The following is an 18,664-nucleotide window of genomic DNA, read 5'->3' as shown; positions in this document are numbered from 1 at the left end:
GCCTGATGGAAGATACATCTTTCTTATAATCCAGCCTCAGAAATCAGTGTAACTTTCTGGACTGGAGCGGCCACAAGTTTGCCCAAATTCAAGGACTGGGGAAATAGACTCCATCTCCTGATGGGAAATCAACCCTAAACATTCATTGGAAGGACTCTTGAAGCTCCAATACTTTGGCCACCTGAGGCAAAGAGCCAACTCATTGGAAAAGACCCTGATGCTGGGAAAGATTGAAGGCAAAAGGAGAAGAGAGTGGCGGAGGATGAGATGGTTAGATAGCATCACCGACTCAAAGGACATGATTTTGAGCAAACTCCAGGAAATAGTGGAGGACGGAGGAGCCAGACAGGACTTAGCAACTGAACAGCAACAACAGCCTGATGGGGAGTGGAAGTTCTGCGCCAGAATATGGGTTTTGGGAATAAAGGAGACCAGAAATATTACTGCGATTATTTTGGAAAATACAATCTTTCACACTGTGTAAAAAGGCAGATCTAATCACTTAACTATTTTGTCATAGAAAGTATAAACCTGCTTTGAAGCAGCCCATTCATTCACTCTAACACTACTCGCTGCATGTGAATAGTGTAAACAGTGTTACATGACAGCTCTTCAAACTCTTGAACTCTGTCACTTTGAATCCCTCTTTTCTTTATTTAAAATTCCTATGGATACACTCTGACTTATCAATGTACTTTAAATGTGATATCCCCAAATGAACACAATATCCCAATATTTCAGGCTAGGTTTTACTAAATAAAATAAATTGTAAGCCTTTTTAATTTACATTTTATACCTTAGATAGTGTGGTGGTGGTTTAGTTGCTAAGTTGTGCCCGACTCTTGCCACCCATAGACTGTAGCCCGCCAGGCTCCTCTGTCCATAGGATTTCCCAGGCAAGAAAACTGAATTGGGTTGCCATTTCCTTCTCAAGGGGGTCTTCCTGACTCAGGGATTGAACCCAGGTCTCCTGCATTGTAGGCAGATTCTTTACCAACTGAGCCACCAGGGAAGCTACTAAAGTAGCCTAAAGGAACTAGCTTTTTAAAGTAAGTCACACTATTATCTTAAATTGGGTACATTGCTAACTAAATCATATTCTCTTCTGTTGTGAAAGTTTCACCTTAAGTGATTCCTATTTTATTTTTTCTCTTCACTCCCTTCCTTTCTTCCTTCTTCCCTCCCTTCATTACTTCTCTTCCCTCTTTATTCATTGTTCCCTGAGTTTAAAACGTGAACAAATATTATTTTCTCCTGCAAATGTTCTTTATATTAAATTTAGAACCAAATTGACTAATTTAGCCTATCAATTTCTTTATGAAATTATAACACTGTTCTACTCTCAGTAAACCATTCTCTCAGTTCAAATACTTACTGGCTCAGTTCTATATACATGGCAGATATAAAACTTCATGACCATGAAAATTAGCAATGAGAAAAGAAAGAAAAAAGTGCTCTATCACTCAAGGAAGAAAATACATAATGAAAACTTAGTAGTAAACACTAGTTTAAATCCTGTTGAAAAAGCCTGCCAGGGCTTGACCTATTTAGATGAATCTTCGAATAATGAAAGTAATGATAAGAACATAAATGAAAATAGGTGAGAAAAGGGATGTGAAATGCAAAAGAGGAAAGGAAAATATACCCAACTGAGTGCAGAGTTTTAGAGACTAGCAAGGAGAGATAAGAAAGTGTTCTTAAGTAAACAATGCAAAGAAATAGAGGAAAACAATAGAATGAGAAAGAGTAGAGAACTCTTCAAGAAAATTTGAGATATTAAGGGAACACTTCATGCAAATGTGCACAACAAAGGACAGAAATGGCAAGGACCTAACAGAAGCAGAACAGTTGAAGAAAAGGTGGCAAGAATATACAACTAATACTACAGTCATTTAAAAGTACTCATGATGTGTGTATTACAGAAATGGCTTCTTGCAACAATGAGCATTGCAGTATTACTATCCCCATTTTAAACTGACAAAACTGAGCTTTAAGGAAATGAAATAACTTGTTCATGATAAAAACAGCTAGTAAGTGGCCCGACTTGGTATTCAGCTGTTGACAGTTTTAATCATATATTGTATACCTTTCTAACTAAGTCATGGATTTGCCCTTCTGAAGAATGCAACTGATTTTTTTTTTTTTTTGCAAATCAGTTGTCTTATAATAATGCAAAGGCTTACAGCAATGGAAGGATTCTCCAGTTAATTTACATGAAAAAAGAAATTTACTGAAAGAATAGAGGTGCTTACATCTGAAAATAAAGGTCCCATGGTAGCTCTGAGATCCAGATGTTTTGCTGTTGTTGTTGAGTCCCTAAGTTGTGTCCAACTCTTTTGAGACCCCATGCACAGTAGCCTACGAAGCTCCTCTAATCATGGGATTTCCCAGGCAAAAATACTGGAATTGGCTGCCATTTCCTTTTCCAGGGGATCTTCAGGACCCAGGAATCAAACTTGTGTCTCCTGCATTGGCAGGCAGATTCTTTACTGCTGTTTCATTTGGGAAGCTTGGGATCCAGATTAGGAACTAATATAAGGTCTTTTCCGAAGGGGAACACCATCGAGATGACTCTGAGCAAACTCCATTCTGCTAAGATTCAAAATCTTCAAGAGAGCTTCACTGACTCTAGTTGGATAGTATGCCCACTTTGTGGCTTATGGGGGAATACTGTGATTGACGGGGCTTCCCAGGTGGCACAGTCATAAATAAACTGCCTGTTAATTCAGAAGATGCAAGAAACATGGGTTCCTTGGGTCAGGAAGATTCCATGGAGTAGGAACTGGCAACCTACTCAAGTATTCTTGCCTGGAAAATTCCAAAGGCAGAGGAGACTGGTGGGCTACTGTCCATGGTGTCGAAAGAGTCAGAAAAGCCTGAGCAACTGAACACACATATTTACCATGATTGACAGCCCTCCTAAGACTGCCGTAATAGGTTCTGGAAAATGGTGGGGAATTTTCTCAAATGAAGCAGAATATTATTACCAAGTGAAGGCAGAAGGACAGTGGGCAGTTAAAAATAAAAGATATTCACTATATAACCTTCTAGGTTTGTTGGGGAAATTAAATGAGATAAAAAGTATGAGATGGTTGGGACCTAGTGTTGGAAAAGTAGTCATTGCTATTATAATAGTCATCACTTAAATAAAACTCAGCCATCAGTGCCTGACACATCAAACATTAACCAGGGTTTTGTATGGGAGAAAGACTTACCCCATGGGAGGCTGATCCACATACGCCTGAACATTCAGAGTTTTAAACCAACCAGCTAAGCACTTCATGTGCGGTTAAAGTGAAAGTGTTAGTCGCTCAGTGGTGTTCTACCCTTTGCGAGCCCATGGACTGTAGCCTGCCAGGCTCCTCTGTCCGTGGGATTCTCCAGGCAAGAACACCGGAGCGGGTAGCCATCACGTGCAGAAACACCAGTAACTGTCTCTCTCATTCCGTCCCAAGCTAGTGCCTAGACAAGAGCAAGCCCTACCACTGGGGAGGCTAGTCCAAGTAGGCAGTGACGATAGGTTTAGAGCCAGTGTTCCTTTCAAGATACTCGAGCGAGACAGTAGTTGGTTCACTGGATGATGCTCCAAGGCACATAAGGGTCCCATTGGGCAGCTTAATCTCAAGTACCTTCAAGTGCTAGAAAAGTGGTCCATGGCCATGAAACCAATAAGAAGAATTGCTGGCAGCAATTTGGGGAGAATGTGACTCACCCCAGGAGGGCACTTGGTACTTTGTTCCAGCCAATGTAGTGAGGAGGGGAAATGTAGGTGTTGGGTGATCAGACCACGTGATTTTTGAAAGAACTAGAAATCCTGATCCTTAGATGAAGTTAGTTTGCAGAGAACTCAAAAGTTTGTGTGTGTGCTAGGTTATTTTAATTGTGTCTGGCTCTGTATAACCCTAAGGACTGCAGCTCACCAGGCTTTTCTGTCCATGGGATTCTCCAGGCAAGATTACTGGAGTTTTTGCTGTTCATGTGCTCAGTTGTGTCCAACCCTTTGAGACCCCATGGGCTGCAGCATGCCGGGCTTCCTTGTCCTTCACCATTTCCAATACTGGAGTGGTTGCCATTTCCATTTCCGGGGCATCTTCCCAGTTCAGGGATTGAACCTGGGTCTCTTATGTCTACCTGCATGGCAGGTGGGTTCTTTACCACTAGGGCCACAAAAGGTTTAAAAAAATACTTTGTAATTTAACACTGGGCAGGTCGAATAAAACCCATTTGTTGATTAAATTTGCCACATGGTGGTCTGTTTGCCATTTCTATTCGAAAAAGGTTATCAGCCCATAACCATGTGGTCAGTAAATAAGTTCTCTTTGCTCACCGTTGTGCACTACATGGGTTGCTGCAATTCTACATTAATTTCTCACCCATGCCGCCATTCATAGCTGTTCATATTAGCATGGACTCAATTATAGAGGAGAGGTGTTGGGGAGTAGGCAATAAGAGCTTTGGGAAGAATTTTCTTCAGGCAATGACTGACACTACTGTACCTATTCCTCAGGCTTAGGCTAGGAAGCTAAACTACCTCCAGACACCTAGGCTGAAGAGGGTGGCTGCACGTGGCTCTGGGAAAAAGGAGAAAAGCAGAACGTTCTCTCCATTCCCCAAGACTCTTTACATGATCACGCCACAAAATACTTGTTGAGTTGACAACTGGGATAAGAGACACATTATTATGCTTGGTTTTTCTTTTATGACATGTCCTTCCTTCCTTCTTTGTTGGGCTTCTCTCTGTGAAGCTATTCTGGGGAACTTCTGATTTTTGAATAAGATCTCTGCTGGGTTTTTATACAGTGATAAACACCATAGGCTTAGATTTTTGCAAGCGGCAAGATTTAGCTTCTGGGCAATTTTCTTCCAGCAGCTGGGCATTCCCAAATGACACTGCAGTATCTAGATGGGTCAAAGAAAATTAGACATCTTTTTCAGCAGAGCTTTATCTTACACTGTGTTGTTTCACAGAACCTAGCTTACTACTGGTCACAGAATACATGTTTCTTGATATAATAGGAGTGACCTTAAATAAAGCAGAAATATAAGACCATGTCAATAGGGTACTTTGAAAATTCATAAAGATATCTACTTGTAAATATCTTCTCATCAAATTATTAAGGTACTTAAAATTTACATCATTAGTCACCCTTTTGGACTTTCTTCTGAAGACACAGTGTAATTATAACCAAGAGAAACGTGCTTTATTCTATGAGTTGCCATTACTTTTAAACAATAAAATAATTGTAAAATAATGAGTAAAATTAAGAATGGAGACCAAAGACCCACTCAGGACAATGGCTGTTTAAGGCATGAGAAGGACCCTGGGACTCTAAATGGTAGGTGATGTTTACCAAGAGACAGAATGAAGCTGTCTGGAGGGAAATCATGTTGGTGAACATTTTTCTTCTATTGAATGTTTGTCAAGATTTTTGGTCCTGGTATAGTTTCCAATTGTGGTGCAGGAGAAGACTCTTGAGAGTCCCTTGGACTGCAGGGAGATCAAACCAGTCAGTCCTAAAGGAAATCAACCCTGAATATTCATTGGGAGGACTGATGCTGAAACTGAAGCTCCAATACTTTGGCCACCTGATGCGAAGAGCCAACTCTTTGGAAAAGACTGGTGCTGGGAAAGATTGAAGGCAAAAGGAGAAGGGGGAGACAGAGGATGAGACGGTTAGACAACATGGACCAACTCAATGGACATGAGTTTGAGTAAACTCTGGGAGATAGCGGAGAACAGAGAAGCCTGGCATGCTGCAGTCCATGGAGTCGCAAAGAATCAGGCATGACTTAGTTATTGAACATCAACAACAACAACATAGTTTCCAGTGGATCTCAAAGCTTCAGAAAATTTACCAAGGTTCAGGTTATATCTCCAATTACTTCAAGGAGAACAATTTGCAACCTTTGGGGCAGATGAGAAAGAAAGTGTAATAAAATATGTTGCATCCTCTAGTTTGTAATCAGTGTAGGATTGAAACTGTTGAGGTTTTCAGCCTCTTTCACTGATATCACCTTCAGTAAACTCCACATATAAAAGAAGAGAAGGGTCAAGTGTACTTCCAAACTTAAATGGGTGTCTTGAGTGCTCTTAATTTAATAGAGTATCTAAAGAACGTTTTGAGAAATCTGAGTAGGAGGTGCACTGCAGCCACATAAATACACTTGTCATATTGCAATGGAAGCTGATTGCTTAAGTGGTTTAATAGTACTCGTAAACATTATCAGCAAATCTGTCACATCTCATTATGAATTATGTTTTGTTTCTCCAGTTCTAAAATTACCCATTTGAAGTTCCCTAATAACCCCAGAGCCTTAGTGACCATTTTTTGCTGTTAGGCTTCTGTCTTCTCCCTGTGTGAACACTCAACTCTCACCCTGGATTTATTCAGTCTTTTGAGAACAAATCAAATGAATAACTGACCAAAACTCTCAGGTTTATAATACTGTAAACATACACATTTAGTTAAAGAGTTCAATAACTTTATGGATGTGTATTTTTTTTAATTTGCATTTATTCTTTGCAGCCTTTTTTCCTGGGCCATTAGTTTTTGTTTCTTCAGTTTCTCCTGGGGTATCTTTTTCTTCCGTTCAGCCTCTTCTGGTTTAGGAACAATCTGTTCTTTTTCAATAAGGAAAGTCTCAATGTGGCAGGGAGAGCTCATGTAGGGGCTGATCTGACCATGAGCTCTGTAAGTCCTGTGGTGCATCTTAGGGGCTTTGTTCACCAGGAGGTGGTCAGTGCCCAGAGAATCTATATCTAAGCCCTTAAATTCAGCATTACTGTCTGCATTTTTGAGCATGTGCAGTAAAAACTTCAGCACTCTCTCTGGGCCACCAGCCCTTTATCCAGCACCAGTTTGGCCTGGGCTTACCTAACAACTGCACCACTGTAATGATGAAATAGTACACATTGCTTCTTTAAAGTGACATCCTTCATATACTTGGTAGCTTTCTGGATATGCATACCCTTAATGGCCGGGATGGTTTCACAAGTGTTCTTCAGGTGAACGTGAAGATTTGAACCTCTTGAATTGCATGATTTTGTGGGTTTTTTGGGGTCAAATGAATAGCACACCATTTTTAGAGGTCACCTCGGGCTTCTTCCCAGGTGGTGCTAGTGGTAAAGAACCTGCCTGCCAATGAGTCAGACATAGAGATGTGGGTTCAATTCCTGGGTCGGGCAGATCCTCTGAAGGAGGGTATGGCATCCCACTCCAGTGCTCTTGCCTGGAGAATCCCATGGACAGAGGAGTCTGGTGGGTTCGCAAAGTGTTAAACACAACTGAAGTGACTTAGCACACGTATCAGGTTGCTTACTGGAAAAGCTATGGATGTGTATTTTTTAAGCAAACATATTTTGAGTATTTCAGAGCTGCACCATTGGGCTTCACTGGAGCATATGCGTATAGAAGATACAAGATACAAGTCTATTTCAAGTCACAGTGGAGCTCTGCTCTACACCTGGATGCTTGTTGATGGACATGGAGGTCACAAGTAAGATTGTTGGAACATCTTGATGGAATTTGCCAATATCATCATACTACCTTTGTATGAAAGGTAGCCTGGAGTAAGATAGGTATCAAATATGCGCACTAAGACTCTATGTCAGCAGAGCACATTGTTGGACAGAATGTGTCCAACCCGATGTCATGACTATTGGCAAATGGTCTATGCGTGATGAAGTAAACTTTAGGATCCCAAGATATATACACATGACTGAATAAATTACTGTTTGGTGCAATTTGTATTTCTTTAATGACAAATGTTAAATGATCAACTATTAATTGTCTATATAAATCAATGAATTAAAACGGTAAATTGTAATTATCATTAAATAATACCTTATAGTCAATAATTTTACTCAGAAGAATAAAAAAAATTATAAATGCATTTATACTATACCTAGAAGTTTATAGAAACATTTCATTTGATCACAGCCATAGAATGACGTAGCCACAGATCTTGAGTCATAAAATTGTCAATTTCATAGATGAAGACAGTCAAATGTTGGCAGTTTCATCTAGCTCAGCCTAAGAGTTGGGAAGGCCAAAACTCTGAATGATTAAACGATTTGTACAAGCTCATATAGTTTGCACTGACAGAGCCAGCTTTGATCCAGTTTGTCTATGTGCACCTCTGTTGGCCATTCGACTTTCAGCGTTCAGTCCTGCCCAGTGTCTCCGCGACAGCTCCAGTTACCTGGCAGTTATATCGCAGTCAAAAACACCTGAACACAGAAGCACGTTCTGGTGGGACACAGGGATGCACTGCAATCTATTTCACGCCTGAATCATTCCAGTCGGCATCAATCAATTTTCCTCCCTTTCAAAAAGGTCTTGTCCTTGGTTATACATCCCGAGTGAACAATGAAGCAGTCAAGAGGAGAACTTACCCCACTTTCTTTAGAAGCTAACTGACCAGTATATTAAGGAGTATATATAGCAGCAAACTAACCGAGTCCATTGAAAGACAGAGCTCGTACATACATCTTTTATAAGCCAGTAAAATTGATTTTAATTAGTGTTCTAGATGTGCTCATCGAAACATTGAACTATTGTACGAGATATATATCTCCCCCCTATGCCATGGTATTTGAAGCAGGGAACAAAAGTAGCCTTGGGTCTTATCATAATTCATTTCCTTATTTTATTATAGGGTTGAATTCATTTGCCATAGCCACCTTCCTTGTTTTCTTCTTTTCCCTAGCAGTTCAAAATGCATGATATTAAAATAAATTAATTTGAGACTGATATTAAAAAGGGTAAAATTGTTTTGTTTTCCTTCTAGGAGATCCAGGTATATGTGTATTATAATTTCTTTCTCTTCTTTTTCTTTCCAACAGTCTCCTGTATATGCAACATTTTAGTGATTTTTTATTTTGAACTAATAAACAGAGACCTAATTTGGCACAGGTTAGTGTCTCCCTGGTGGGGAGATGTTAGATCATGTCAGTCATGATTTCATTTTCTGAAAACAACTTTATGGATCCATTTCTATTCTGCAGTGGCTACTATCATCATTTTCTTTCCTTTATCTCACTAAGATTTTTATCTCTTGGTATTTGTAAGGAATAAAAAATAAATGTTTCCATTAAAAAAATTCATTTCAACTGTAACATGGGGAAATAATAGGCTTTTGAAAATCCTACAAAGATATAACTTTTATTTTAGTTCTCCTTTCATTTTTACATCTAGCCCTACAGAACTAGTATTGTAGAGCTAGATGTAAAAAAGAAATAAGAAACTAAAATAAATGTTATTTTTTTTTAAAAGGCTATTAAGCCCAGAACCTAAATAGGGTACGTATTTTATTTCATGATTGTAAGAACATCAGATAAGTTGTCAGATGGAATGTTGATTTCATTAATATAGTTCCAAAATTAATATAGTCATGCTATCATGATAGCTGATAATATGGAATTACATGGATGTGACTTGAATTGGAAATAATATCTAAAGCAAGATTTGACAAACTACGGCCCAGGGGCCAAAATCAGCCTCCTGCTTGTATTTGTAAAGAGACACACTTATTGGTTTGTGTGTATTGTCTATGGAAGCTTTCGTGCTACAACTGAATTGAGGAGTTGCAACAGAGATCATATGACCCACAAAGCTGAAAATATTTGCTATCTCACCTATTTATCCTCTTAACTCCAGATCTATAGCAAAAGTATTTCAAAAGAAATCCTATGAAATGACTTCAAGGCAGAAGATAAAGATGCAATCCTATTTTACATCTAAATTAAAAGGCAGGTAAGAAATCTTCCTAAGGTCATGGCTAAACTGGCGTTCCTTTAAAATATTTGCAATTCAAAGAAAAACTGCTAAGAAGAAACGGGTGAGTGTATGAAATGATGCAGTCAGTAGAGCATTGCTTTATAAATAATCTTATTGGACACACTCATCTTTCAGTCAATAGTTGCAAGGAGTGGTATGCTTTACTGAAAATATTAAACTAATAAAAATTGTAAACTTTCGTGATAAAGTTGCAAATTCCTTCATTCTAACGTAAAACTCCCTGCTAACTTAATTGTCCACTGATTTTGATGCCAAAGTATTAAGGCATTTGTTTTGTTTATTTCAAGTCTTCAGGGAAGTTGGAGCTTGTATTAGTCAAGATAGACTAGGTTATGGTGCAGCAATAAACAACTTACTCCCAAATGTTAGTGGTCTCAAAACAAAGGTTTAAATCCTGTTCAAGGTGCACTATACATCTGGTGACCCCCCCCAGGTTCTTGTCCTCCATGTGATGGTTCAGCGTTCCATCTCCTTATCAACACACGCTACCATGACTGCAGCAGCCAAGGAAGGAAGCTCTGAAATGTCTCCAATGGCAATTAAATGTGTCTGCCCAGAGAAGACACACGTCACCTGTCAGTTCAGTTCAATCACTCAGTCGTGTCCAGAGTCAACTCTGCGACCCCATGGACTGCAGCACGCCAGGCCTCCCTGTCCATCACCAACTCCTGGAGTTTACCCAAACCCATGTCCATTGAGTCGGTGATGCCATCCAGCCATCTCATCCTCTGTTGTCTCCTTCTTCTCCCGCCTTCAATCTTTCCCAGCATCAGGGTCTTTTCAAATGAGTCAGCTCTTCGTATCAGGTGGCCAAAGTATTGGAGTGTCAGCTTTAGCATCAGTCCTTCCAATGAACACCCAGGACTGATCTCCTTTAGGATGGACTGGTTGGATCTCCTTGCAGTCCAAGGGGCTCTCAAGAGTCCTCTCCAACACCACAGTTCAAAAGCATCAATTGTTTGGTGCTCAGCTTTCTTTATAGTCCAACCCTCACATCCATACATGACTCCTGGAAAAACCATAGCTTTGACTAGACAGACCATTGTTGGCAAAGTAATGTCTCTGCTTTTTAATATGCTATCTAGGTTGGTCATAACTTTCCTTCCAAAGAGTAAGTGTCTTTTAATTTCATGGCTGTAATCACCATCTGCAGTGATTTTGGAGCCCCCCAAAATAAAGTCTCTAACTGTTTTCATTGTTTCCTCATCTATTTGCCATGAAGTATTGGGACAGGATGCCATGATCTTCGCTTTCTGAATGTTGAGTTTTACGCCAACTTTTTCACTCTCCTCTTTCACTTTCATCAAGAGGCTCTTTAGTTCTTCACTTTCTGCCATAAGGGTGGTGTCATCTGAATATCAGAGGTTATTGATATTTCTCCCGGTAATCTTGATTCCAACTTGTGCTTCATCCAGCCCAGCGTTTCTCATGATGTACTCTGCATGTAAGTTAAATAAGCAGGGTGACAATATACAGCCTTGATGTACTCCTTTTCGTATTTGGAACCAGTCTGTTGTTCCATGTCCACTTCTAACTGTTGCTTCCTGACCTGCATACAGGTTTCTCAAGAGGCAGGTCAGGTGGTCTGGCATTCCCATCTCTTGAAGAATTTTCCACAGTTTGTTGTGATCCACACAGTCAAAGGCTTTGGCATAGTCAATAAAGCAGAAATAGATGTTTTTCTGGAACTCTCTTTCTTTTTTGATGATCCAGCAGATGTTGGCAATTTGATCTCTGGTTCCTCTGCCTTTTCTAAAACCAGCTTGAACATCTGGAAGTTCATGGTTCACATATTGTTGAAGCCTGGCTTGAGTACATCACCCATATTCATATTCTATTTTCAAAAATAAGTCATATAGCCATTTATAACCTTAAGGTGAAAATGAAAGTGAAAGTGTTAGTTGCTCAGTCATGTCCAACTCTTTGTGACCCCATGGACTGCAGTCCGCCAGGCTCCTCTGTCCATAGAATTCTCCAGGCAAGAATACTAAAGTGGGTAGTCAGTCCCTTCTTCAGGGGATCTTCCTGACCCAGGGATCGAACTCATGAAAGGCTAAATATACTCCTAAGGAGTATAATTACCCCACATATCCAGAATGAAGATAGGAAATTTTGAGAAGCAGCACAATAGTAGTTTTCCATATTTCCCCTCAACTTCCTCTCATCAACTCCCAGGAGTGTCTTCAGAATATCACATATTTAGCCTTTCATGAATAAGAGTGAATTGGTGGGGAACCTGGAACCTGTTGGTATTCAAAGTATATGCATGTAGGTTGATGGTACTGTTGCAGAAGTTAAACTAGATTTCTGAATTCTTGGTTGTTATGAATTTCATTCTCATCCCACTAGTCTGCTTCCTTTAGTAACCAGTGTTTGATAGAAAGCAAAGGCCTTTTTCTGACTGGGTTCCCAGTGCAACAACTAATTTGAAATAAAACTATTATTTGTACACCTACAAACCCAGCGTCAATGAAGAGCAAAACAAAACAAAACTGAACTAATTGCTTCTCACTCTGAATTCCACACAAAGAACATTCCAAATCAGTTTTTCCCTTGTCCTTCAACCCAGGGTCAACTCTAAAAGCCATCTCTCCATTTCCTTCTTGGCTAACTCAATTCCTTCTTATCCTCTGTATGTAAGAACATAGGTCAAAATTTTTGTTCCAGTGGCTTTGTTGTAATTCATATTTTTCCTTTGATTTCTCTCTTTGAACATTTTTGTCTCTGTTTTTCTCATAGATCAACAGTTGTGTTACAGACCGCATATCCACACTCTAATGCTTCCCAGCTGGCTCGGTGGTAAAGAATCTGCCTGCTGATGCAGGAGATGTAGAGTCTTGAGTTTGATCCCTGGGTGGGGAAGATCCCCTGGAGAAGGAAATGGAAACCCATTCTTGCCTGGAAAATCCCATGGACAGGGGAGCCTGTCGGGCTACAGTCCATAGGGTCACAAAGAGTCGGACACGACTGAGCATAGCACAGCACAACCCTTACCCCAGTGTGATGGTGTTTGGAGGTGGGGGCCATTGCAAGATACCTAGGTCATGACAGTGAAGCTCTCATGAATGGAACTAGTGTTCTCATAAGAAGGAGCCAGAGAGATAGCTCACTTATCCGTCTACTATGTGAGGGTACAGTGAGAACTCAGCCATCTGCAATGGAGGTGAACACACTCACCAGGACCTGACCATGCTGGCACCATAATCCCAGACTTACAACCTCCAGAACTGTGAGAAATAAACCTTTGTTGTTTAAGTTACCCAGTCTATGATTATTTGTTCTGGCAGCATGAACTGACTAAGGCTGCTTTATCACAAATGTGATGAACTTCCCTGTAGCTTATAAGGTAAAGAATCTGCTTGCAATGCAGGAGACCTGGGTTCTATACCTGGATGAGGAAGATCCTCTGGAGAAGGGAATGCAACCCACTCCAGTATTCTTGCCTGGAGAATTCCATGGACAGAGGAGCCTGGTGGGTTACAGTCCATGGGGTCACAAAGTTGGATATAACTGAGCAACTAGGCACACACATATATCATAAACGTATAGCATCATATAATATTCATGAGATAACGTTAGTCCCCTCAAACACAAAGGAGAAAAGCTATTCATGATGGTCATTATATTTATGACATCAATTTTAGTAAGATTTTGTTAGAATAATGGATGATTTTATTTTTGGAGTTTTTTTTTTTTTACTTTTCTATAGTACAGATGGAAATAATGGATGGTGGGCTCTGTGTTCCAAACTTTATAAACCTCTCTGTGCCTATCCTTACCCACTCATACATGTTTGTTGTGCTCATAAAACTTTTCTGTCCCCAAATCTCTTATGTTTTTCTCTAATGTGATGAATTTTTGTTTGATTCTCTTTATCTATACACATTGTAAAATGGTCCTCAGTTTCCTTCACATTAAATTTCTTTTCCTGAAAATAGCAAATGAAAATGCTGACTTAAAAATAATCATTGCCATGTATGGACTAAATGTAAATTCTGAAAATTTCACAGCATATACAATTCCCCATGCTTTAAATTGAGATCTCTCAGAAAAAAAGACATTCGAGTTCGTTTGGTCAGTAGGGTCCTCAGTTGTTGGTAAGTCTTACTATATTCGGCTTGTATTTCTCATTTTAGGGATTATACATGGGACAGAGCCCACAGTAACTGTATCTCTATTCTGCTGTTTAGTTCTCAGCACTTCAGTATCAACTGAGGTCCTGCATTAATCTCATATATCCCTTTCCCAGTATCCAATTTGGAAAGGACTAGCCCATCTGAAACTAAAAATAGCTATCAATTGATTAATATCTTGCAGGTGTCTGAAGGAGCAGTAAGTAGAGCCCAGCTTCAAAATGGTGTCCAGAATTCATAAGTCTTTGTCTTGCCATTAGAGCAGATCAATGACCATCACGTGGGCAACTGAGCATAGGCCTGACAGTTTCTATTAACACTGGGTGTTATAGATGATGCCCTCTCGCACCCAAATATTCATGTGATTCACAGTTGGCATCTTGCTGAAGATTAATGGTGCAATGTGAAATGATGGGTTTCTGATGGATTTCACTGATGACTGTTTTTTGACTATTTCACTTAACATTCTTCTTCAGCTGGAAATTCACCAGCTTGAATCATTGAACTCATTCAGTACAACAGTTTAAATTTTCACACATTTACCAGCCATATCTTTTTAAAACTTTCTTTCCTCTAAAACTGTGAATCAAAGAAATAATTTTTTCCCTCATCCAGCCAATGGAAATTGTTCTTTTGTAGGTATAAATTGTTGGCTGTTTCAAGTTTCAATTCACTATAGGGTATACTTTACAATGTAACAAATTTGTATAACATACTAGTTATAGGCTAGTCATAAAGTCCCATTCTTAATCATTCGAAGGAATATAAAAGAAAACAAGACAACAATGAGAAAAAGAACATTTTCGACATTGGAATTGTGTTCAACAAAAATAAAAATAGAAGTTTAAAATTAAACCAAACCATTTAGTAAAACTTGAAGATTTTAGTTCTGGCTTACTTTTACAATGCTCTTTGTATTATGATGCTTCTTGGTTAATTTCAATTTAACCACATATTTATTTTGGCCTCTCATTTCCTTAACTCTCAGTAATGTCCTTCATACAATCTCAATCATTTACTCCCATATTTACACCTGGATAATGAATTTTCTCTCTCCTGGATGATTACTTCTTACCCTCACCTCTTTTTCACATGGCCAACTCTGATTCCACTACCCTCACTTTGCAATAAAAACCTTGATTCTTATTTTATGAATTACAGAAACAAACAAAAACACACTTTCCCCAAACTACATGACTCTCTCTACTCATGTGCATCATCACAGCCTACCTCCTCTGTCTTCCCATCATCACTATGGATCCATCATCCCCATCATCACTGTGGATCCAGCGTTCCGGCTCCTAATTGAACAGATATTTCTGTTGAGCGCTACTGCCCATCCTCTCTCTCCTAGTTAGTTGCTTTGACTGTCATGTCCTCTCTCTCCCATCCATTTTCCCTCTCTGCTATATCATTACTTTAAATATAAAATATGTTGTTATTTATCCTTGTTAACAGAAACAACCATCTCTTAACCCTACTTCCTCTCTAATGACTGTCTTTTTAAAGCAAACTTTGGAATACATGTAACTCCATGGCTGATTCATGTCAATGTATGACAAAACCTACTGCAATGTTGTGAAGTAATTAGCCTCCAACTAATAAAAATAAATGAAAAAAAAATAAAGCAAAGCTTTTCAGAAGTGTCATCTATAATCTAATCCATTTCTTCCCCAACTCTCTTAAACCCACTGTAAATAGGCATTTTTTCCTTCCATGTTACTAAAAGTTTTCTTGTTATGGTCACCAATAACCTCCCCATCCACTCAATCAGCAAATCTTGTTGGTTCTAGCCTCATGGTATATCCAAAATTTCATCGCTTTATATCACTTCTATTGCTATCACCCTGATCAGGTCACCCGGACTGTAAACCACCTGGATTACTGTAATAGTCTCTCAACATGTCTCCCTGCTTCAACCCCCCATGGCAGCCTCTCTCTTATAACACCTATTTTTAGCACAACAACATGATTTGTTAAAAAGTAAGGTCAGCTCAGCACCGTTTAAAATGTTCCAGTATTTCCTGTCTTCAAAGTAAAAGTTGGTGTCCATATAATAGCTGGTGGGATTGGATTCCCCTCCTTGACCGCATTCTGCTACTAATCTCTCCTTTGTTCATTTTACACCAGCCTCTTGGATGTTCCTTGAACATGCCAGAGCACTTATGCCTCTCAGTTTTTGCCCTTGTTTTCTTTTTGAATTTTCTTAACATATATATTTTATTGAAGTCTAGTTGCTTTACAAGGTTTCAGGTGGACAGTAGGTGATTCAGTTATACATATACATGTATATTATTTTTCAGATTATTTTCTGTTATCAGTTATTACAATACATTAACTATAGTTCCCTGTGCTATACAGTAAACCTTTGTTACTTGCTGCATATCTATTTTTAAATTAGAAATATATATATAAATACTATGTATAATACATATATTTTAGAAAACATGAATTTTTGAAAAGCTTCTGATATTTTGGTTCCAGTTGTTCGATTTAGTATGACTAGAATGCTAGATTCCTAATGCCCTTTTTTTCTTTCTTTTTGCCTGGAATGCATGCCCCTATGTCGTTCACTGGGCTCACTGGCTTGCTTTCTTCAGGCCTTGGATTAAACATCTCCTTCTTGTTAGAGTCTTTCTTGACCATTGTTTAAATTTGCCCCCACCCCTGCCATTCTCCCCATCTCCCTCTCTGGCCTAATTTTCTCAACATTTATCATGATCTGGAATACTGTGTATTTTACCTTATTAACATTTGGACTCATGTTCCACCATTGCGGTGTTAGCTCAAGGAGGGCAGGATCTCCAGTCATTTGCCTTTGTTACTGTAGCCCAGCCAGACAGCGCCTGGCACAGGGTAGGACTTTAATAAAATGTCTTAAATCATAAATGAATGGTACTTCACACTATGCTTGGTTGGAATTACATGGCTGAAATGACAAAATGACTAAGGCATTTCTTTAAAAGTGTTTCCCTCCACACTCCAATAGGAAACTCTGTTACAAAACTGATTTGTCGGTTTTGTCAATCATTTATCTGTCTTCCTAGGAATGGTTTGGTTTCATGAGGGCACATATGGTGATTTTAAGTTTTATGTTTTTACCACCTGGAAAAACAGTGTATGCAATAAACATTTTTTGACTGAGTCAATATGTTATGGACAGAGGATACTTTGGTGGACAGCAAAGACCTAGCTCTTTCTGTGTTCTGTAAGCCAAAGCCCTGCCTGAAGATCAAGGCTCTAACATCCTTTTCAATAGCGTTGTGAGGATGCTAATGCCTCAAATTACTCTCTGATAGTAAAGAATAATTCTATACTTCTCTGAAACTAGTTCAGAAATGAACATGGTGGATAATTTCAGTTGCCCTAGGAATCAGATTCCCCAAATGAATTAGATTTTAAAATAAGTAGAAACAGAATTAGTTTTCAAGGCTACCTTTAGTTTTCTTACTTCGTCACAACTGCTAATGGCTGATTTCCTAACATCATAATCATCGTCATTGTCATTTACACATACCAATCAGAAGCTTTTCAAATTCTTTAGCAAGTATTGTGCTATCCTGACCTTTTAGACTTTACAGTGATTATGAATTACTACTATGATACAGAATGGGGTATTTTTTAAATTAAAGAAAAAAGCTTTATTGAGATATAATTTCCCACACTATGATGATCACCATTTTGAAGTATACATTTCAGTGTTTGTTTTTTTTTTTTTAGTATAGCCACAGAGTTATACAACCACTTCCAGAATTTGAGACTATTTTGACATTCCCCCCAAAGTCCAGCACTCAGCCACTCCTCAATCTCTACTTGCCTTATCCCCAGGAAAACACTAACCTTTGTGCTTCTGTGGATTTGTCTACTGTAAACATTTCATATAAATGGAATCAGCCTATATGTTGTCTTTGTGACTGGCTTTCCTCATTTATTACAATGTTTTCAAGGATAATTTATATTTTGGCATGTATCAGTGCTTTATTTCTTCTTATTGCAGAATAATATTCCATTGTAAGGACATACTGTATTTTGTTTAACTGTTCATCAGTTGTTCCACATTGGATTGTTAACAATTTTTGGCTGCTGTGAACATTCACATACAGGTTTTTGTGTGGACATAAATTTTCCATTTTTTGTGTGTTTATACCTAACAGTGGAATTGCTGCATCATGTGGTAACTCTAACTTTAACATTTTGCAAAACTGTCGAACTGTTTTCCAAAGTGGCTGCATCATTTTCAATCCCATCAACAATATATAAGGGTTCCAAATTCTCTGCATCTTTGTTGATATTTGTTATTGTCTGTTTTTCATTTTCACCTTCCCAGTGAGTATACAATGGTGTATAATTGTGGTTATGATTTGCATTTTTCTGATGACTAAAAATATTGAGCATCTTTTTGTTTGCTTATTGGCTATTGAGAATGGTATATTCTGAGAAAATGTGTTTTCAGGGAAGGCCTTTCTGAGAACAAGTTATTTTAATAAATATGAATATAAGTAGGATTCAGCTGGAATGAGGGTGACAGAAAAGATTCTTCATGCTGGGAGCACAGCTGTTCCAAAGATCCTGAGGTTCAAAGGCACTTGACTTTTGGAGAAACTTAAAGAAGGTTAGTGTGACTGGCCAGTAGTGAGTGAGGCAAAAGGTGGCAGTGAAAGGTTTAGAGAGATCAGCAAGAAGGAAAGAATTGCAAACACTTCAGAGGACATAATTCAGCAAATTAGTTAT

At 38.8% G+C, this 18,664-nt stretch overlaps 1 pseudogene; it reads right to left on the bottom strand.

Annotated features, from left to right (window-relative positions):
* Window positions 1-6,503: 6,503 nt before the first annotated feature.
* On the bottom strand, window positions 6,504-7,081 carry LOC122673873 (annotated as a pseudogene).
* Window positions 7,082-18,664: the final 11,583 nt, after the last annotated feature.

This window comes from Cervus elaphus, chromosome 18, assembly GCF_910594005.1.
Source record: "Cervus elaphus chromosome 18, mCerEla1.1, whole genome shotgun sequence".
NCBI lineage: Eukaryota > Metazoa > Chordata > Mammalia > Artiodactyla > Cervidae > Cervus > Cervus elaphus.
This window is presented reverse-complemented; position numbering and strand designations above follow the sequence as displayed.